We start from the raw sequence: 23,895 nt of genomic DNA, 5'->3' as shown, positions 1-23,895 counted from the left end.
GCATCAATAGAGATGATCATATATTTTAAATGTTAACGTCTTTGTGCTTTTATATTAAAATGAGGTTTCAGATAGACATCAAAGAGTTGGATTTTGCTTTTTTATCTTTCCTGATAGTCTCTCCCTTTTAATTAGGTTTAGGACATTTAAAATTAATGTGATTATTTACACGTTTAGATGTGATGGGCTGAGATGCATCTTGTATCAGGAGGATAAAGGCAATACCTTCAGTTTGGGAGGAGGAAGCTAGAAGTAATGTGGATCAAAGAAAGACACAGCCTAGCTGCCGTATCTGCCCTGGACTTCTATGTGAGTGTGAAATATCTTTTTAAAATTTTATTTCTCTTATTCTATGTACCTGTTACAGCTGAATATAAATTACATGCATATTCTAACTAATATAGCATTACCCCTAGATTCTGGAGGTGTGGCAAGTTTCCCTATTTGATATCTTCTTAGTATTTTAGTCAAAATTAGGTTGGAGAAAGTCAGACAGAGCTATTGTGAATTATCAAGAATATAACATTGTAAAAAATGGAAAGTAACAATATGGATCTCTTTATGTAAATCAACTGGTAAAAGCAATTTATTCAAATATATGCAATGACACTACTTATGCTACTTAAAGAATTGTAATGACACGTTTTGTTTTTAATATGGACATTCAATAAATGTTGCCTATAAGGAGTTTATTGACATCAAAGTTTTTGTACTAAGATTTGAAATTAGAAGTAAAATTTTCAAGTTTTCCTTTAAAAGGTAACTTGCATGCATTTTGACATATTTTTCAGAGCTACATCTTAACATTTTATGTAATACTGTCATTAGAAGGAACACGATGGCTTCCATTTTAACTACAGAACAACAAAATATTATTCACTTTGTAGTTTATAGCAATATCCATGTTATATATTACTTAAGTGGTGTCAGAATAAGACATTTATAATCTTGAATAAAGTAAGTCATTTTAAGAGTTACCTTCCTTTTCCTTTTTTTGCTATATTATTTTCTAAAATTAGGGTAACTCAATATACTATTTACACATTCAAATATAGTTTTGAAATACTTATGGAAACATTCAATCAATACTAACTAAAAATGCCAAAATACATAGCAAATAAGTTTCACTATCTTTCCAAGGTAGAATACCCCCAAAATGTACACATCACTGTTTATAAATTTTCTGTTTTAAAATAGTGTCAGTGGATACATGTGTACGTATGGCTGAGTCCCTTTGCTGTGCACCTGAAACTATCACAACATTGATAATTGACTATACTCCAATATACAATAAAAAGTTAAAAGTAAAATAAAATAAAATAATGTGTCTGATATATTGGACAAATTTCATATGACTATACAGATCCTTGAATATAATCTGTATTATATATTGTATTATTAGTAGTACCATTGAACATTAAAAATATGATCAAATTCTATTTTATTTACAACATGTAAGTTACCTATCTACCTGACTATAAATTAACATAATACTAAGTTCAAAATCTTATTTATTTTCCATGTGTTTTTATGAAGTCAGCTCTCTGAACACATGCATATAAAGAAAATATTATTTAAGCATTTAACAAATTGATAAAGATGTGGAAAACTAAAAATTAAGTTAATGTCAATAGAATAAATTTTTTTAATTCAGTTAATTTCAATAATAATGTTATTTCCAACTTTGATTTGAGACTATAAACTAGGTGCAGTTTATATAACTTAAAAGAAAATGTTAAACTTGAAGAATGAGCTTTGAAATACAGTATTGTGCCCTCTGCATTTCCTGACACTTCCATATGACCTTGATATTCTAGCCATCTAGAATATATTTTTATGGGATTAAATGCTTATGATAAAAAGGAAGAAAACAGAATCTGCTGGGTTCACATGCACTTATGTTGAAATAGCTTAGGAATTATTATTCTTATTTTTTTAGCACAACATGTATCCTTGATATGAAATCAAATATTCCTTGCACTTGCCTTGAGATTATTTAAGTAGTTTCTTTATTCTCCATTGGCTTTTTTTTTTTTTTTAATGCTATACGGTACTTCTTCTTTACCTGCACAGTTAGATTTCCAACATAGTTCCTTATAGATGTAAACCAAATATGTTAAATATATCCCTCAGAAGTCTGAAGATATTTTTGCTTCTATTTTTTTGCAATGACTTCTGCTCATAGGTAGATAAATAATTGCTGACTTCACTATCTGAGTTCTGATAGCCCAAGTATAAATCCTTCTTAGAATATTTGCTTTAAAAGGAAACAAAATCTTCTTTTCTTAGAATATTCTTTGTTGGTAAGATTCATGTTGTTTCTCTCTTGGTGACCTTTTCAGAGTTGGTCACATCTTTCAAGTTCCTCTTTTTTGAAGGTTTGCTTTTCTGAAAATATTCTCTGTATTCTGAGACATAATTCATTATTTGACACCTCAGGTGGAGTTGAAATTATATAACTAATAAAAATGGAAATTTTCTGTTGCCTTCCACCAGCATCTGCATGGTTAGTTTTTCTGTGGCTATAATTGACTTAAAATTTCCATAGAAAAATTCAAAATTGTCCTATTTTTCATTTTGTAAAAACATGTTGTGTTTTCTTTTGTTCTTGGATATCTCAAAAAAGCCCATGAAAACTCATCCTTTCACTCTCATTACATCTTAGCTGCAATATGAGCAGTTTACCTTGGCCGTTTTGGAATCTAATCCATATTGATCTCAGTAAAATGTGAATTTTATTTGAAAATGTTGTGTTAATTCAGTTGGTGATGTTTTATTATTGCCTTGATTTATTCAATAATTTTTCCATGTAATTTATAATGTTAAGAACATTATCACTGGCACTGAGTTTTGTCTAACTTTGTTCTTTACTCTCATAATCCCTTTTTGCTATCATTGTAAGATTAATCTCATTGTTTTAAGTCTTAATGGGTATCATGTTCATGGTTATAAACTTTTTAAATGCATTCATATAGCTTGTTATGTTTGAAACAATGATCAGTGACATGTCTTTACTTTTATATTCTGTGAATGTTTTTTAAAGACTTCAGAAGTTACATTGACCTCTTTATATGTTTTTTCACACTCTAATTAGGATACTAATTAATGAAATTATTTGTTTCATTTCAAACAAATATTGAGAACTGGGATTGACACAAGGGAAACATACTCATTGCCTTAGACAAATTGACAGGCTGAGTTTTGATTTGAAGACACTGAATCTCTCTGAACTCATCAACTTTAGAGCCATGAGATAATGCCTATATTTCTTCTGAAATATAGAAAAATTAATTTTCTTTTTATATAAAATTTTTCTGTAGTTATTGCAAACTCTGACATAATGTAACTTTTCATAAGGCTTTTGCTTTCATCATCATTTCAGTAGGCAAATTCTTCTTGATAAAAAGTGCATCTAGGCAATTACTCAATTATATTTTGCTTCTCCAACCTCTGAGAAAATGATGACAATAAGACCATCATATATTCCAGACAAATTTCATTGAACAGAATCTTATAGATTATATCTATACAGTTGAAGACAAAGTTACCATATCATCCTCCTTCCTCATTTTTGTAAACCATGGAATAATTTTGTTCCTCCCTTTATCTTTAAATATATCCAAAATACCACAAATTTTCAGAAAAATAGAAAAAAATGTAGGGAATATTTTCCTGTATTTCTCAAAAGTACTTTTAATTTTTTTTCATTTTTATTTCATATTGGAATATAGTTGATTTACAATGTTGTATTAGTTGCAGGTGTACAGCTAAGTGATTTACTTATACGTATACATATATCTACTCTTTTTCAGATCTCAGAAGTAAATTCATGCTGGATAAATGTGTATAAAGTTAGTGTAGAAAAAGGAAGGGGGAAATTTAATGAGTATTTATTGAACACCTACCAGGATTTTATATAATGTACTTTAATTATATTTAATTTAATCCTGATGTCTAAAGTACTCTTCATTTCAAAAAAACTCAGTTAATTTCTTTTCACCTTTCCTGTCTCAACTCAAGTGAAAAATATATGAAAAAAGTTATCTTGATTGAGTTCACAACCTAAACAAAATAACATTTTACTCTGCCTTTTGAAACCTATTTTGTCCTTTTCAACAATTGGTAGATTTCTTTAATGCCTTTATATAATAATAAATACATAGAACTAACTAGTCTACCCTAACATACCTTGATTTCCTCCTTCCCTTCATAATAGTCAATCAGAGCAACCATCAACATTACTGGAGTCTTCCCTTGAATGGGTACTGCATTCCAGGTGAATTTAGGTACTCATTAAGTGACTATATTATCATAGTGTGACAGAGATTACTAGGGTCGCATTTTCCTTAGGCCACCTGATAATCATTGCCTTCCAATTCAACAATTTAGGCAATTTAACTCATTCCAACAGTGGAATATTATGAAAATACTTCTAATACCAAATGCTGAATTCATTATTATTTAGTGTAAAAGACAGAAAATACTCTGGGTGTTTTAACAAAATTAAGTTTATTCAACTTGGAAAATCAATGCTTACAGAAATGTTTAATGGGTTGGAGGAGTGGTTTCTAGGCCAGGTCTCTAAGAATTTCCCTCTAAATTTTCACTGATCCTCTCACATCTGAAGTCTGTACTGGAACTAATGAGAAAAAAGCATACTACTGCTACAGCTATTGCTGCTACTGTGACTACTTTTTGATACCCATGAACAGATTGATTGAGTCTTCCTGACGTTTTCATAAGAGGTCTAGAAACACTCACAAAAGTGGAGAATGGAACATGGAATATGACCCATCTGACCCCAATTGCCTCTTGATACCAATAAATATGGAAAATATGCAATTAAAAGTTGCTGCAGAAAAGGTTCATATCTCCATAACTTTTCTAGCCATCATAATGACAACTAAAAGGTAGGACATTAGCCTTGACCTCATTTCTCCCTTCTAAGCCATATATTACTACATTTACTTTGTGTAACTTATATTTTCCCCACTGGTAAAAGGAGAAAATATATGGTGGACACTGCTTACTGTTACTTCCCACCATTAGAAAATAAAATACTCAATGATAAACATTCTAAAGCACTTAGGGATAAATTTTAGAAACCTTTCATAATATCATTTTGGAAAAATACATTACATAAAAGAAGATTTATATAATTGGAACTAACATACCATGTTAGTTGACATTAAAACTTAATATCATAAAGGAGTGAATTTTCCATATATGCACTTTTAAATAATAATAATCAGAACATACATTTTTTAATGTAATTTGGAAAATTTCAAGTGTCATATAAAAATGTAAAAATTCGGGCTTCCCTGGTGGCGCAGTGGTTGAGAGTCCGCCTGCCAATGCAGGGGACACGGGTTTGTGCCCCGGTCCAGGGGATCCCACATGCCGTGGGGCGGCTGTGCCCGTGAGCCATGGCCACTGAGCCTGCGCGTCCGGAGCCTGTGCTCCACAATGGGAGAGGCCACAACAGTGAGAGGCCCGCGTACCACAAAAAAAAAAAAAAAAAAAGTAAAAATTCAAGATCAGCTAAGGCAGTATTTTACAAAGAAGAATAAAGAGAAGAAAAAACCTGGAGGTATCACACTCCATGATTTCAAACTATACTACAAAGCTACAATGCTACAATAATCAAAACAGCATGGTGCTATCACAAAAGAAGGCACATAGATCAATGAAACAGAACAGAAAGCCTAGAAATGAACCCACACTTTTATGGTCAACTTATCTACAACATGGGAGGCAAGAGTATACAATAGGGAAAAGACAGCCTCTTCAATAAATGGTGTTGTGAAAATTGGACAGGTACATGCAACAGAAGCAAAATGGACTAATTTCTATGCCATATACAAAAATAAATTAAAATAGATTAAACACTTAAATTTCAGATCTGAAACCATACCTCCTAGAAGAAAACATAGACAGTATGCTCTTCAACATTGATCTTAACAATGCTTTTTTGGATATGTCTCCTCAGGCAAGAGAAATGCAAAAATAAACAAATGGGACAACACCAAACTAAAAAGGGTTTACACAGCAAAGGAACTATCAACAAAACAAAAATGCAGCCTACTGGAAGGTAGAAGATATTTACAAATTATATGTCTGATAAGGATTTAATATCTAAAATATACAAAGGACTCCTACAACTCAACATCAATAAAGCAAACAACAAGATAAAAAAAAAAAAAAAGATGGACAGGGCAGCTCAACAGACATCTTTCCAAAGAAGACATACAGATAGCCAACAGACACATGAAAAGATGCTCAACGTAACTGATCATCGGGAAAATGCAACTCAAAACCACAATGAGATATCATCTCACACCTGTCAGAATGGTTGTCAAAAAGACAACAAATAAGTGATGACAAGAGTGTGGAGAAAAAGGAATCTTCCTTGTTCAATGTTAGTGTAAATGTATATTGGTGTAGCCACTGTGGAAAACAGTATGGAGGTTCCTCAAAAAGTTAAATGTAGAATTACCATATGATCCAGCAATTCTACTTCTGGGTATTTTTCCTAAGCAAACAAAAATACTAATTTGAAAAGATATATATGTCCTGTGTTCACTGCAGCATTTTTTACAATAGCCAAGATATGGAAGCAATCTGACTGCTCATCAGTAGATGAATGGATAAAAAAGATGTGGCATACATACATATATATTTTTTTATATATATATGTATATACACATATATACAATGAAATATTACTCAGTCATAAAAAAGAATGAAATCTTTTCATTTGTTACAACATGTATCAACTCAGAGGGTATTAGGCTGAGACAGAGAAAGACAAATAATGTATGATTTCACTTAGAGGTAGTATCTAAAAACCAAGCAAATGAGCAAACATTAAACAGCAAGGAGTCGTAGATACAGAAAACAAATACGCAGTTGCGTATTTGGGAGAGGGGTGGAGGGAATGAGTGAAATAAGTGATGGACATTCAAGGGACAGAGTTCTAGTTTAGAAAAAGGAGAAGGAGTAAAAGGAGGAGAAAAAGCAGAGGAAGAAGGAAGAGGGGAAGGAGGAGGAGAAATTGCCATAGCAACACTTACGGAAAAGCATAGCAAACAAAACATTTCGTATTTGCTCGGTGGTAAGAGTAGATTTATTATCAAAACAGAGAACCCAGAAATAGATGTATGGTGATAAGGATATTTATTGTATTCTATTCTAAAATGACATTGTAAATCAGAATGTAAAGCTCTGCTATCCAAAGCAATACAAAAAGCAAAAGCTTAAAAAAGTAAGAATCACTAGACTTACATATTGAAAATAAAAGAATTAGGTACTCACCTCACATAATACACAAAATAAAATCCCACCTGAATTAAAAACTAAAATATGAAAAGAATGCCACCAATGCCACCAATGGCATTTTTCACAGAACTAGAACAAAAAATTTCACAATATGTATGGAAACACAAAAGACCCCGAATAGCCAAAGCAATCTTGAGAACAAAAAACGGAGCTGGAGGAATCAGGCCCACTGACTTCAGACTATACTACAAAGTTACAGTAGTCAAGACATTATGGTACTAGCACAAAAACAGAAATATAGATCAATGGAACAGGATAGAAAGCCCAGAGATAAACCCACGCACATATGGTCACCTTATCTTTGATAAAGGAGGCAGGAATGTACAGTGCAGAAAGGACAGCCTCTTCAATAAGTGGTGCTGGGAAAACTGGACAGGTACATGTAAAAGTATGAGATTAGATCACTCCCTAACACCATACACAAAAATAAACTCAAAATGGATTAAAGACCTAAATGTAAGGCCAGAAACTGTCAAACTCTTAGAGGAAAACATAGGCAGAACACCCTATGACATAAATCACAGCAAGATCCTTTTTGACCCACCTCCCAGAGAAATGGAAATAAAAACAAAAATAAACAAATGTTACCTAATGAAACTTGAAAGCTTTTGCACATCAAAGGAAACCATAAACAAGACCAGAAGACAACCCTGAGAATGGGAGAAAATATTTGCAAATGAAGCAACTGACAAAGGATTGATTTCCAAAATTTGCAAGCAGCTCATGTAGCTCAATAACAGAAAAACAAACAACCCATTCCAAAAATGGGCAGAAGATCTAAATAGACATTTCTCCAAAGAAGATATACAGACTGCCAACAAACACATGAAAGAATGTTCAACATCATTAATCATTAGAGAAATGCAAATCAAAACTACAATGAGATATCATCTCACACCAGTCAGAATGTCCATCATCAAAAAAGCTAGAAACAGGGCTTCCCTGGTGGCGCAGTGGTTGAGAGTCCGCCTGCTGATGCAGGGGACACGGGTTCGTGCCCTGGTACAGGAAGATCCCACATGCCACGGATAGGCTGGGTCTGTGAGCCATGGCCGCTGAGTCTGTGCGTCCGGAGCCTGTGCTCCACAACAGGAGAGGCCACAACAGTGAGAGGCCCACGTACCAGAAAAAAAAAAAAAAAAAAAGCTAGAAACGATAAATGCTGGACAGGGTGTGGAGAAAAGGGAACACTCTTGCACTGCTGGAGGGAATGTGAATTATTACAGCCAGTATGGAGAACAGTATGGAGGTTCCTTAAAAAACTACAAATAGAACTATCATAAGACCCAGCAATCCCACTACTGGGCATATACCCTGAGAAAACCATAATTCAAAACGAGTCATGTATCAAAATGTTCATTGCAGCTCTATTTACAATAGCCAGGAGATAGAAACAACCTAAGTGTCCATCATCGGATGAATGGATAAAGAAGATGTTGCATATATATACAATGGAATATTACTCAGCCATAAAAAGAAACAAAATTGAGCTATTTGTCATGAGGTGGATGGACCTAGAGTCTGTCATACAGAGTGAAGTAAGTCAGAAAGAGAAAGACAAATACCATGTGCTAACGCATATATATGGAATTTAAGAAAAAATAAAATGTCATGAAGAACTTAGGGGTAAAACAGGAATAAAGACACAGACCTACTAGAGAATGGACTTGAGGATATGGGGAGGGGGAAGGGTAAGCTGTGACAAAGTGAGAGAGTGGCATGGACATATATACACTACCAAACGTAAAATAGATAGCTAGTGGGAAGCAGCCGCATAGCACAGGGAGATCAGCTCGGTGCTTTGTGACCGCCTGGAGGGGTGGGATAGGGAGGGTGGGAGGGAGGGAGACACAAGAGGGAGGAGATATGGGAACATATGTATATGTATAACTGATTCACTTTGTTATGAACATAAACTAGTACACCACTGTAAAGCAATTATACTCCAATATAGATGTAAAAGAAAAAAAAAGAAGTGAAAATTCAATTGTAGAGATACTTTCAGTTTCAGCTCTGATATGCAAAAAGCTTGGATGTTGTCACTGTATCTTGTCCTTACAGGATAATGCTGTACAAAATGAAAATCAATGCCTTTTCTCAGATGTGATTAATAAAACATGTTAACTATGGAAGAATTTTAAAAATATACATTTACAATGGAGAAAAGGCAGTCTTCCATAAGTGGTGCTGGGAAAACTGGACAACCATATGTAAAACAATGAGATTAGAACATTTCCTCACACCATATACAAAAATAAACTCAAAATTGGTTAGAGAACTAAATTTAAGCCATGAAATATAGAACACCTAGAAGAGAATATAGACAAAACAGCCTTTGACATAAATCCTAGCAATATATTTTGGGATCTGTCCTCCAAGGCAAAATAGAAAAAAGAAGAAAATGGGACCTAATTAAAGTTAGAAGTTTTTGCACAATGTAGGAAATCATCAACAAAATGAAAAGGCAATCTATAGAATGGGAGAAAATATTTACAAATGATATGACCAACAAGGAGATAATATCTAAATTATATAAACAATTCATAAAACTCGACAACTCAACATCTAAAACAAAAAAACCTGATTTAGAAATGGCCAGAAGATCTGAGTAGACATTTTTCCAAAGTGGACAAACGGAAGGCCAACTGACACAGGAAAAGATGCTCAAAATCACTCATCATCAGGGAAATGCAAATCAAAACCACAATGAGATTTCACCTCACATCTGTCAGAATGGCTGTCTATCATCAAAAACAACAAAAATAACAAATGTTGGTGAGGATGTGAATAAAAGGTAGGAATTGGTAGGAATGTAAATTGGAAATGCAAATCAAAACCACAATGAGATTTCACCTCACATCTGTCAGAATGGCTGTCTATCATCAAAAACAACAAAAATAACAAATGTTGGTGAGGATGTGAATAAAAGGTAGGAATTGGTAGGAATGTAAATTGGTCCAGCCATTGTGGAAAACAGTATGGAGGGTCCTCAAAAAACTAGAAATAGAACTATCATATGACCCAGAATTTTCACTTCCAGGTATATATCTGGAAAAAATGAAAACACTATTTAGAAAAGATACACCCACCCCAATGTTTATAGCAGCACTATTTACAATAGGCAAGGTATAGAAGCAACTCAAGTGTCCATCGATAGATGAATGGATAAAGAGATGCGTTGTGTGGGTGTATGTATGTATATGTATATATATGTATATATATACATTATAAAATATATAAAATAATATTTCTCAGCCATAAAAAAGAATGAAATTCTGCCATTTTCAGCAACATGGCTGGAACTAGAGAATATAATACATAGTGAAATAAGTCAGACAAGAAAGACAATATTGTGTGACATCACTTATATATGGAATCTAAAAATTAATAACAAATGAATGTGTATAGCAAAACAGAAACAGACTCACAGATATAAAAGAGCAAACTGGTGTTTACCAGTGGGGAGAGGGAAGGAGAGAGGGTCAAATTAGGTATATGGGATTAAGGGATAACACTGCTATGTATAGAATAGGTAAACAACAATGATATACTGTATAGCACAGGTAATTATAGCCATTATCTTGTAATAACTTTTAATGGAGTATAAAAGGTAAAAATGCTGAATCACTATGCTATACACCTGAAACTAATATACTATTGTAATCAATTATACTTCAGTATAAATAAATAAATTACAAAAGGCATGTGGGTGGAAGATAATGTCCAACATACACATAACTCTTTTTTTTTTTTTTTTTTTTTTGCGGTACGCGGGCCTCTCACTGCTCTGGCCTCTCCCGTTGTGGAGCACAGGCTCCGGACGCGCAGGCTCAGCAGCCATGGCTCACGGGCCTAGCCGCCCCGCAGCATGTGGGATCTTCCCGGACCGGGGCACGAACCCGTGTCCCCTGCATCGGCAGGCGGACTCTCAACCACTGTGCCACCAGGGAAGCCCCACATAATTCTTTTTTAAAATGGAGAACTTTGCCCCTTTTTTACATAAATTCTAAGTGTTACCACATTCCAAACTGAGAGTCTACATTATCTATGCTAAGAAGAAGTCCAAGAATTTGTTTTGGCCTGTGGTCCCTCACTTAACCAATATTATATGAGGATGCATGCTTTTTTTAAAGATATTTTCCTGAAAAACCCAATCCACATAGAAGAGGAGCAGAGTTGATGCCCCATGACTTCTAGCCTAGAAGGAGATCACTGGGGTGTATAATAATTTCCTCCTAAAATTTGAGGAACACGATGAACGGGAATCTGGCTTACACCTGAGGAAAAAAAAATTTAAAAGGGAGAGAACATCTAGCTAAATTAACCTATAATAACAGAACAGCCTGGAATGTTAGGAGACTGCATACAAATAGACGGTTGGTCAGAAATATGTACTACAGAGTAGGTAATGGGACAAAAGTTGATTCAAGAGACAGAGTTAACCAGGAGTCTACTGGAAAGTTACTAGAAGTTCACAAAGACTATGGCAATAAGCTTTGGGAAACCATGGGAAATGTAAGATTTATAAGTGGTCAGCAAGAGTCAGACAGTTTAGAGAATCTCAGCACTAGGAGGAAATTATGAAAGACTCACTGAGCATACCAAAAGAGAGAGTCATTGTTAGATATTTTCAAAGAATGAAAGAACCAAATACTCTTTATACCTGTGCTAGTTGAGAAAGACACTTCCTATTTTATATGTTTCTCTTTTCTCACTTCAGCATTAAAGGAACTAGGAGCAGGCTATTGAACAGTGAAAGTGCTAGTCCAAGAAAACAGAAAAATAAAACAACAAAAAGGTGTGTAGCCTGGACCAAGTTCAAACTGGAGGAGAGGGATTCTAAATAACTTAGAGTTTTTAATATTTTATGAGACTACACTTATTAGTAAATAGTCTAAGACTGTTTAGGGGAGTAAAATGACCAGCCAATGTATTATTCATTTATTTATTTTATCATCATAAAATGTCCAAAATGCAATGGGACTCATTTTAGATTTGATCGAAGGAAGGCGGAAAACCAAGACCCATGTCAATGAGTTGAATGAGTAATGTGGGTAGAAGATGAGAGATTAATATGAATTCCACTATTGAATCAATAGCAATATAGACATAGTTTTTTTACATGTAAAGTATTGAAACCCTTTTAGTTTTTCTTCGATTGATTTTAGAAGCAGGACTGATAAATTTAGATTAGGTTTGCCTAATTTAAGATTATTAGGTCAGAACACAAGTCAACAATGCTGGACTCCAAAAAGGAAGGACCTGATAAATAGCCAGGACTCTTCTGCTATACCCTAGAAGTAAGGGAGGACAGGAAAGAACCAGACCTCACAAGGAAAGAAGCCTTCCTTTCACTCAGTTTTGCCTCTAGCAGAATTGTTTCTGGAGGAACATAATATCACCCAGAGCCTTCATTATTTTCAATAAAATTTGATATTCTGTCACTTTATAAAAATAAAGCAAGTATAAAAATAACTAGTTATTAAAAAGAAAATAATTGTCCAAAAACAATAAAAGACAGAATATATGTGGACCCACAAAAATGCAGATGCAGATATTGCCAGATAGAAAACTTAAAATAATTTTAAATATGTTCAAGAAATTAAATGACAATGGAAAAATAACAGAGAAGTGGAACTTGTAGAATACATATTAGTATTGTATCTGTGCTTATACTTAATCTCATTAATGGCTTGTTAGAAATTGCTGAAGAGATAATCAGTTACTAGAATACAGCTCAAAAAATGTGCAAAGTGAAACATGCAGAAAGAATATGGTGACAAGTACTGAAAGGAATTCAGGAATAATTCAAGAAATACAGTAAAAAAAAAAAAAAAGCAATATCTGTTTAAATGAAGTTCCAGAAATAGGACAGAAACAAATGAAACCACATATAAATACAAAATATGAAAATGACTGCAAACTAAAGACAAGGTAGAATCTTTAAAATAGCCAAAAGAAAAGACAAGTTTACCTTTGAAGGAGCAGCAATGAGTTTGAAATTGATTTCTCAAAAGCAGCAAGTGTTGACAGAAAATTTGGAATGACTTTTCTAAAGAAAGAAAATAACTAACGTATATTTCTTTATGTAGCAAAACATTTTACAAATGAAGTTGAAATTTTAAAAATTAGAAAAAAAAAGCTAAAAGAACTTAGCTCTAGCAGATCATTACTAAAGAAAATTATAAAGGGATTATTTCAGGCAATAGAAAAGTGATTCCAGATACACAAAGAAAGCTACATTTTAAAAAGTCATAATACATTTTGAGAGTATTTTGAGAGTCATAATACTCTCCTAAATAATAGGAGAGTTATGCCATACTAATGGATTGAAAGGTTCACTATTATGAAAATTCTCCAAGTAAATGCATAGATTCAGTTTCACCCAAAATCCCAGTATATTTTGTGTGTGTATGTGCATTTAAACTGAGTCTAAACTTTATATGGAAATACAAAGGTCCAAGGACATCTGAGATGTTACTGAAGAAGTCGGTGGATTTTTACTATGTACTATTAGTACTAATTGTACATCCATGGTAAGACAGTCTGATATTACTTGGATAAACAAATAAGACTAATGGTACAAAATACAGAGTCAAGAAACTGACTTACATATATATATATATATATACACACACACACATATATGACAAAATGATTTAGACAAAATGGCCTGGGCCAATTAAATATCTATAGGTTTATAAAAACAAAAGAATCTTGACCCATAATTCACATCTTATACAAAGGCAATTCCAGATGTACATTTAAATGTGAGAAGAAAACAATGTCAGGAGAATATCTTCATAATTTGTAGTATGTTATGTGCACTTTTGCATATATATGTTATTTTTCAATTTAAAAGTTCATAAAATATTTTTATACAGGGAAAAGATTACATATAATCATTATATATTATATATATATAACAGATAATATATAAGTATGAAAAGTTGAATGGGTTATAATATTACATGAAAGTTTAGAACACAACATTAAATATATAGCATCTGTGCTATTTCAAAGAACTGGCAAGAAAAGAAGAGGGTGCATCTTAGTACAGGTGGACTATCAATATGTAAACAAGTATCAGACTAGTTCTTATCCAGCACTGTGGCATACTCATAGCTAACTTAATCTTCATACCAATTCACTTAGCCTAATAGATATTTGTATTTCCCGCCAACATTACTATAAAACAAGCATGCACATAGCTTATTACTCAGGTAACAAGAATTCACACAAAATTACAAAAAAATCAACCAGAGTTTTAAATTGGTTTATGTAGTGTAATGTATGTCCCTTAAGTTAAAGGGAGTATTAATTATTATCAAAGTAAATTGATTGAGCTTCAAATAGCTTTTTATATATCATTTCCTGATAAAAATTCTGCACAATTCATTCAAACTTTGCTTTCTTATAAAAATATTCATGTTGCCTGCAATTCATTTCTCATCAAGTCTATATTGTTAAAAAAATATTCCTATCCTGAACTTAGCATCTACTTTAATGTGTTTTTATAACGTCATTTCATATTTTTCCATGGACACTTAGAATGGGCATATACTAACGTATAGTTGATATTGTTGTCCCATTTTCTATGCCAATACCTCATTAGGTTTGCCAATGTTAGCTGGATTTCTAAATATATTGCTCACTCAATCAGGGAAAGCCCAAAAGAAAACCTCAATCAGCAACTATGTCTCATCACTCATTTTCTAGTTGGAGGTGGGGAGCTAATATACATAAATAAAAAGATTTTCTTATACCTAGTTGAACATTTGAAATCAGTCAAAGCAAAAAAATATTACATTTTAAATCTGCTTTAATAAAAAGTGCATGTAAAAGTGTTCAAACACCATGGAAAGATAAAGTTATAAAGAAGAATTCTCCTTTCCACTAAAGCATCCACCAATAATACTATCTTGTTTATTAATAATTCAGTGCTAACAAGACCTGTAGTAGACAAAATAATGGACCCCCAAAACACCGTGCCCTAATTTCCAGAACCTGTGAATATGTTACAGTAACATGAAAAAAGAGTAATTAAGTTGCAGATCCAATTAAGAATGTTAATCAGCTGACCTTGAGATGATGAAATTATTTTTTTCCAGTTTTATTGAGATATAATTGACATACCATTCTGTATAAGTTTAAGGTGTACAGCATAATGATTTGACTTACATACATCATGAAATGATTACCACAATATGTTTAGTGAACATTCATCGTCTCATATAAATACAAAATAAAAGAAAATGAAAGAATATTTTTTCCTTGTAATGAGAACTCAGGATTTGTCTCAGTAATTTTCGTATATAACATACAGCAGTGTTAATTATATTCATCATGTTGTACCGTACATCTCTAGTAGTTATTTATAACTGGAAATGTGTTCCTTTTGACCACCTTCATCAAATTCCCCATCCCCTCACCGCCACCTCTGATAACCACAAATGTAATCTCTTTTTCTATAAATATGTTTGTTTTGTGAAGTATAATTGACTTATAACACTAAGTCGGTTAGTAGGTTTTTGGTGCACAACATTGTGATTCAATATTTCTATACATTACAAAATGATTATCACAATGAAATTAGTTACCATCTGTCACCAAACAAAAATATTACATTACTATTGACTATATACACCACACTGTTCATTTTATCCCCCTCACTTATTTACTTTGTACCTCTTAATTTCCTTTACCTATTTCACTAATCCTAGCTCCCCTCTGTCAATCACCTGTTTTTTCTTTGTATCTATTACTCCTTGCTTTTTTGTTTTGTTTGTTCCTTTGTTTTTTCAGATGTGCCACCAAAAGTGAAATCATAAGATATTTGTCTTTCTCTGTTTGACTTATTTCACTTAGAATAATACCCACGAGATCCATCAGTGTTGTAGCAAAAGGCAAGATTTCATTCTTTTTTATGGCTGAGTAATATTCTACTGTGTGTGTGTGTGTGTGTGTGTGTGTGTGTGTGTGTGTGTGTGTAACACTTTCTTTATCCATTCCTCTGTCCATGGGCACTTAGGTTGCTTCCATATCTTGCCTGTTGTAAATAATGCTGCAGTGAACATAGGAGTATGTGTATCTTTTTGAATTAGTGTTATTGTTTTCCTTGGAAAAATACCAGAAGTGAAATTGCTGGATCTTATGGCAATTTTATTTTTAATTTTTGGATAAAACTTCATACTGTTTTCCATAGTGGCTGCACCAATTTACATTTTACCAACAGTGTACAAGGGTTCCCTTTTCTCCACATACTCATCAACAGTTGTTATTTTTTTTCTTTTTGATAATAACCATTCTGACAAATGTGATGTGACATTTCTTTATGGTTTTAATTTGCATTTCCCTGATGATTAGTAATGTTTAATGTATTTTCATGTGCCTGTTGGCCATCTGTGTGTCTTCTTTGGAAAAAAAATATCTATTCAGTTACTGTCTCTACACATTTTTAATCAGTTTTTATTTTGACGTTGCATTATATGTGTTCTTTGTATATTTTAAATATTAACCCTCATCAGGTATATAGTTTGCAAATATCTTCTCCCATTAGTAGGTGGGGTTTTCATTTTGTTAATAGTTTCCTTCCTTGTACAAAAGGTTTTTAGGTTGATGTAGTTTCCATTTGTTTATTTTTTCTTTTGTTTCCCTTTCCTGAGGAGACATATCCAAAAATATATTGGTCAAAGAGCATACTGCTTATGTTTTCTTCTAGGAAGTTTACGGTTTTATGACTTACATTTAAGTATTTAATCGATTTTGGGTTTATTTTTGCATATGGTATGAGAAAGCAGTTCAGTTTGATTCTTTTGCTTGCAGCTGTCCAGTTTTTCCAACACCAGTTATTAAAGAAACTACCTTTTCCCTATTATATATTCTGGCCTCCTTTGTTGTAGATTTATTGACCATATAAGTGTCAATTTATTTCTGGGCTCTCTATTCTGTTCCATTGGTCTACGTGTTTGTTTTTTATGCCAGTACCATACTATTTTGACTACTGTGACTTCGTAGTATAGTTTGAGATTGGGGCATGTGATATCTTCAGGTTTGTTTTCTCTACAGTTTGTTTATATGGGGTCTTTTGTGTTTTCATACAAATTTTTAGAATTATTTGTTCAATTTTTGTGAAAAATGAGATTGGTATTTTGATAGGAATTGCACTGAATCTGTAGATTGCCTGGGGAGTATGGTCATTTTAACAATATTAATTCTTCCAATCCATTAGTATGGTATATCTTCCCATTTGTTTGTGTGATCTTCAATTTCTTTCATCAGTGTCTTATAGCATTCTTAGTACAGGTCTTTCACCTCCTTAGTTAGACCTATTCCTAGGTATTTTGGTTTTTTTATTTTGATGCAATTGTAAATGGGGTTTTCTTAATTTCTCTTTCTGACAATTCATTATTAGTGTATAGAACTGTAACAGATTTCTGAATATTAATTTTGTATCTTGCAACTTTACTAAATTTATTGATCAATTTTAATAATTTTTGATGGTGTCTTTAAGATATATATATATATATATATATATTCATGTCTTCTGCAAACAGTGGCAATTTTACTTTTTCCTTAGAAAAAGTAACTTGGATACTTTTTCTCTTTTTTTTGGTCTCATTGCTGTGGATAGAACTCCCAATACTATGATGAATAAAATTGTTGAGAGTGGGCATTCTTGTCCCATTCCGGATCTTAGAGGAAATACTTTTAGCATTTCACCATTGAGTGTGATGTTTGCTGTAGGTTTGTCATATATGACCTTTATTATGTTGCAGTATATTCCCCTCTATATCCACTTTGTGGAGAGTTTTAATCATAATGGATGTTGAATTTTGTCAAAAGCTCTTTCTTCATCTATTGGAATAGTCATAATTTTATTCTTCAAATTTTTAATGTGCTGTATCGTATTGACTAATTTGTGGGGCTGAACCATCCTTGCATCCCTGGGATAAATCCCACATGATCATGCTGTATGATCCTTTTAATATATTGTTGAATTAAGTTTGCTAATATTTTGTTGAGGATTTTTGCATCTATTTTCATCAGTGATATTAGTCTGTAATTTTCTCTCTTTTAATTTAATTTAATTTTACTTTATTTATTTATTTTTTGGTATCTTTGTCTGGTTTGGTATCAGAGTGATGCTGGCCTTGTAGAATGAGTTCAGAAGCATTTCCTTCTCTTTAATTTTTTGGACTATTTTGAGAAGGATTGACACTAATCCTTCTTTAAATGTTTGGTAGAATTCATTTGTGAAATCATCTGGTCTTGGACTTTTTTATGTAGGGAGTTTTTTTTATTACTGATTTAATTTCATTACTGTTAATTGGTTTGTTTATATTTTGTATTTCTTCCTGATTTAATCTTGATAAGAAAATCAATTTTAAAACGATCAATACAAAGAGGTGGTTCTTTGAAAATATAAGCAATATTGGTAAATCTTTATCCATACTTATCAAGAAGAAGAGAGGATCCAAATAGATAAAAGCAGAAATAACAGATGTCACAACTGACACCACAGAAATATAAAGAATCATAGGAGATCACTATGAACAATTATATGCCAATAAAATGGGCAACCTATAGAAATGGATGAATTCTAAGATGGTGAAATTTTCTTGATTATTTGGGTGGTCTCAGTATAATCACAGAGTCCTTACAAGTGGAAGAGCAAGGCAGAAGAGGGAGAACCAGAGTGACAGCATAATAAAGATTTGATCTACTATTGCTAGCTTTGAATATTGAGAAGTAAGGCCACAAACCGAAAAATACAAGTGGCTTTTAAAAGCTGGAAAAGACAAGATTATCTCTTAGAACGTCTAGGAAGAATAATATAGCACTGCTGACACCTTTATTGTAGCCCAGTGAAACCATTTGAAATTCTAACCTCCAGAAATATAAGGAAATAAATTTGTTGTTTTAAGCCACATTGTTTTTTGGTAATTTTTTATAATTTCTGACAGCAGCAATAGAAAAGTAATCCAGTATGTTAATAAAAAGAACATTTTATTTACACAGATCAGAACTCCATGGGGAGCAATTCACCTTACCTGGAGTTCCCTGAATTTGTGTAGTTTACAAGTTGGGAAACTACATATGATGGTGGCCATGGTTCTACTCTTCACTATTGTTGCTTATGTGATAGAGATATTCCTATATCAGTATATATAGAGCTTTTTTCCTCACTAATGATGCATGATATTCTGTTTTATGACTGTACCATAAATTAACCGTACTTTAGCCATAAATTAAAGGCATGGAATTAGAAAGTTATTCTATCATTTATATGTATAACGAATAGAACTATAATTTAACATGTATTAAAGTATAATTAAGTTGTTTCCAGTATTAGTTATTGCAAATAATGCAATTGTTCTCCTTTTTTACCATATATTGGCTTACTTTTAAAAGTGTATCTATAGGCTAATTTCTTAGGTTATAAGGACACAGCTTTTGTTTCATAGATGTAGGCAAATGACCTTGTGCCAGCCATTGTAAAAATAATCCTACCTTTCTTAAACATAATTCCAACAATAGCCCATGGATGTAAGGTTTTCTTGTTTGTTTGTTTGTTTTTTTACACACCAAAGGAAACTAAACCTCAAATATGTTAAGTAATTTTAGTATGTCCTAAAAGTTGAACAAAGTTAATAGCTCTTAAACAAACAGGTATTAAACAGTAATACTTTCACAACTAAAGTTTTCAATTTTGAAAATTCAATTAAATGTCAAAGCAACTTGAACAAATAATTTTAAGCAAATTTTTAAAAATAGCAAAGATCATTTAACACAGCAGTAAGATGATTTTAATGCTATTTTTCTAATGCAAAGAAAAATATAGCTAGATATATATTATATACAAAATATACAGTATGCATGTATATATATTTAAGTTGGGGAATATTAAAGGGAAGAACATAAATTTTTTATGTGTATAATAGCAATTTTTCACAGGCTAAAATGTTTGTCAGCCCTGGTACAAACAAAATCATAATCAACTCTGTCACTTGGGCTCCAATAGCGCCTCAAACTCTTTAAATAATTTAATTTTTACTTTCAGTCATGACAAGGTAATTAAGGTGACTTTTGTGTCCCTGCACAGATTTACACATTTCTGTTTTAATTTTCTTACATTAGGACCAAACACTTTAACCCATCCTCTTCAAAAACATTGAGATTTGTTTGTAAAGGGCACTTTATTTTTTTAACACAAATAGAGAAAGGCATGTATTAAAGATGTGGTTAATGTTGTTAAGTGTTTTATAATGGATCAATCAAATTTCAATGACACGATTATAGTCTACTTAAGCCACTTGCTCAAGTCAAAAGTAGTTTTGCGGAGTTAGCTTTACATCTTAGTTGAAAATATGGCTCAAACTTTTACATCTAAATGAATCATGACCCATAAAACTTAATGTTTAACTTCTTTATGTGTAAAGTGTATCAGATACATTTGAAACTCATAATAAGGAAGTCAGTACATTCAGTAGTGGTGGGAGATGAGGGATGATCACAGGCTATAATTTTAAAGGATAAAGCAGGAACAAAATGTTTGTTTGAAATGAGGTAGAAAATAACTGTAAATGGGAACCAAAAACAATGATGAACATCAGAAATAAAGAGATGAAAAAAGAATTACAAGACTCAAACCTCAGTTCTAGATTTAGAAAATTGCTAATATTTTATCCTCAGTTATTTCAATTTTCTTTAAATTTCAGGATCAACAACATTTTATATTTTAGTTACTGGCTTAATATAAACATTCTGGTTGCTTTTTAATTTTGCATAGCTTTATTTGCATGTAATCAGATTTAAATATTGTCAGAAAAAAAATGAGATTTTTCTTCCCTCGATCTGAAACAGTCAGGTTTCCTTTTTTGTTTGTTTTTTTCCTTTTTATTTTCTTTTCATTTCTCTTCCACTCCCCCCCCTTTTTATCTTTGTATAAGTTTTAGTGAGAGACCAATTTTTATTTTATTTATTTTTCATCTTCCGTCATAATCAGCTCTGCCTCTGGCTTGTCTTCAGAATTTCCCCACATATTTTATATAACTTAGTTCTAGGACATAAAAAGCGTATAGCTGCACAAGAAGAATATTTTAAATATTTACCACATCAAATAGCCCTAATATCTAAGGGGCTCAAAACTGGTAATATTTATACTAGTTATTAAAATACAATTGCATTAGTAAGGAATATATTTCAGTCTGAAAAAGTCCCCCTTGCTGGAATTACACTGTTAATATATATATTAAGGTGAAACTGATTCTCTTTTTATATAAACAAGTAGCCCTTTTGTTGTTTTCTCTACCCTTGGGAATAAAACAGCTTTTGGAATTATTCTGTATTGATGTGAATGAGCACAAGATGGGAAAATCATATGTATTTACAGGTAACGAGACTCTTATTATCCCAGGGAGCTTAATCTGTCAATATAAATAAGCAGACACTGGGAGAGATCCTAGTGTAAAGCCAAACTAGGCACAGGACGACATTGAGCCCAAATCCAAGGAGACAGTTGCCATTTTCAGAACAATACTGCAAGAGGATCTATAAGTCATCAGGAATCTGTAATACTATTGTTCTAGCCATTTGTTGAACTATCTTTCAGTTTCAAAACACAAAAAGTATTAAACAGCACAAAAAATATTTAATCCTGGAAGTGTTATGATGTCACACATTAGTTAATTCATTTTGGGGACACTTTCCATAAATTGTTAATCTCCTGATGAGAAATAGATTTATTAAAGAAAATAGTTATGCATTGTATCATGATCATTCTCATTTTATTATACAGTTATAATTGCTATTTAGAAATATATCATGCTAAGGGCATAATCTCATAAAATCATTTGATGAATTTTACTTGAGTTTTTACATTATACCATTGATATATTTAACATCTAAATAAGTCTGTTTCCTAAACTTTTTGACAAAGTGATCAAATTTTATATATCTAATAAACTAAGTTTTAAGAGGAACTAAGATTTTGATGATAAATTGTTACAGAGTTACAAAAGATATTAACTAAGCAGATAACTAAATTAATCTGAAAATGTTGATGCTTAATATTAGGACATACAGGAATTTCTTAAGTACTAAAATATATTTATAATAGGAATGTTTAATACATTTTGATTATAATTATTTCTTTGGTCAAGTCCAAATGAATCTTTTTAAGTAGAAATTCAGTTTTTGTTTTTTTAAATAAAATATGTTTAATGTCTGGTTATCTCATCACTGTCATACTCTAAATCAATATTTATCAATATTTGAGGCCTGGGTAAGGTGGTAGATATTTTACAGTTTTAAATTTTTGAAAATAAATTAATTTAAGGTCACTTGGTTATCTAATAAATTTAGCAATGTTGTTGCATATTTTCAGCACTTATGCTGAGTAAAAGATCTGTGGATAAAGGGGATGGTCAGAATCCCTTGCTTTTGTTACTCACTATCTAGAGTTTCTTTAGTTTTGACCCATGAAAATATTGAAATGTCAGGAGCTTTGCTATCATTATTTTATAAAGGCTCTGAAGAAATTCTAATACTGACACTGAATTATTTAGGAGACAAAATGTATCATTTTAAGAATATTGAATATTGAAGATTTTTAGCTGGCTCAGTTTCTTAGGGCTCCATAGAGAATGAAACATGTGATAAAAGAAACAATCTACATCAGCTCAGGAAAAAGGAAAAAATATAGAAATAAAGATGTAAAGTGTCTTTTAATGACAGGAGAGAACAGGAAGATAGCTGTATTTATGAATGAAGCAAAAGGGAATCTAGGGGAAAATGGTAAATGTGTTGATCAATAAGAACAGAATAATAGGAAAAATAGAAAAAAAGTCAAGGTAATTCTTCATGTTTTAAACTTTTCTAATCACATATTAGTATGATGCTGGCACGAAAACAGAAATATAGATCAATGGAACAGGAAAGAATGGAATAGAAAGCCCAGAGATAACCCCACCCACATATGGTCACCTTATCTTTGATAAAGGAGGCAAGAATATACAATGGAGAAAAGAGAGCCTCTTCAATAAGTGGTGCTGGGAAAACTGGACAGCTACATGTAAAAGAATGAAATTAGAACACTCCCTAACACCATACACAAAAATAAACTCAAAATGGATTAAAGACCTAAATGTAAGGTCAGACACTATTAAACGCTTAGAGGAAAATGTAAGAAGAACACTCTAAGACATAAATCACAGCAAAATCCTTTTGGACTCACCTCCTAGAGAAATGGAAATAAAAACAAAAATAAACAAATGGGACCTAATGAAAGTTAAAAGCTTTTGTCCAGCAAAGGAAACCGTAAACAAGACAAAAAGACAACCCTCAGAATGGGAGAAAATATGTGCAAACAAAGCAACTGACAAAGGATTAATCTCCAAAGTATACAAGCAGCTCATGCAGCTCAATATCAAAAAAACAAACAACTCAATTAAAAAATGGACAGAAGATCTAAATGCACATTTCTCCAAAGAAGATAAACAGATTGCCAACAAACACATGAAAGGATGCTCAACATCACTAATCATTAGAGAAATG

This window comes from Delphinus delphis, chromosome 2, assembly GCF_949987515.2.
Source record: "Delphinus delphis chromosome 2, mDelDel1.2, whole genome shotgun sequence".
NCBI lineage: Eukaryota > Metazoa > Chordata > Mammalia > Artiodactyla > Delphinidae > Delphinus > Delphinus delphis.
This window is presented reverse-complemented; position numbering follows the sequence as displayed.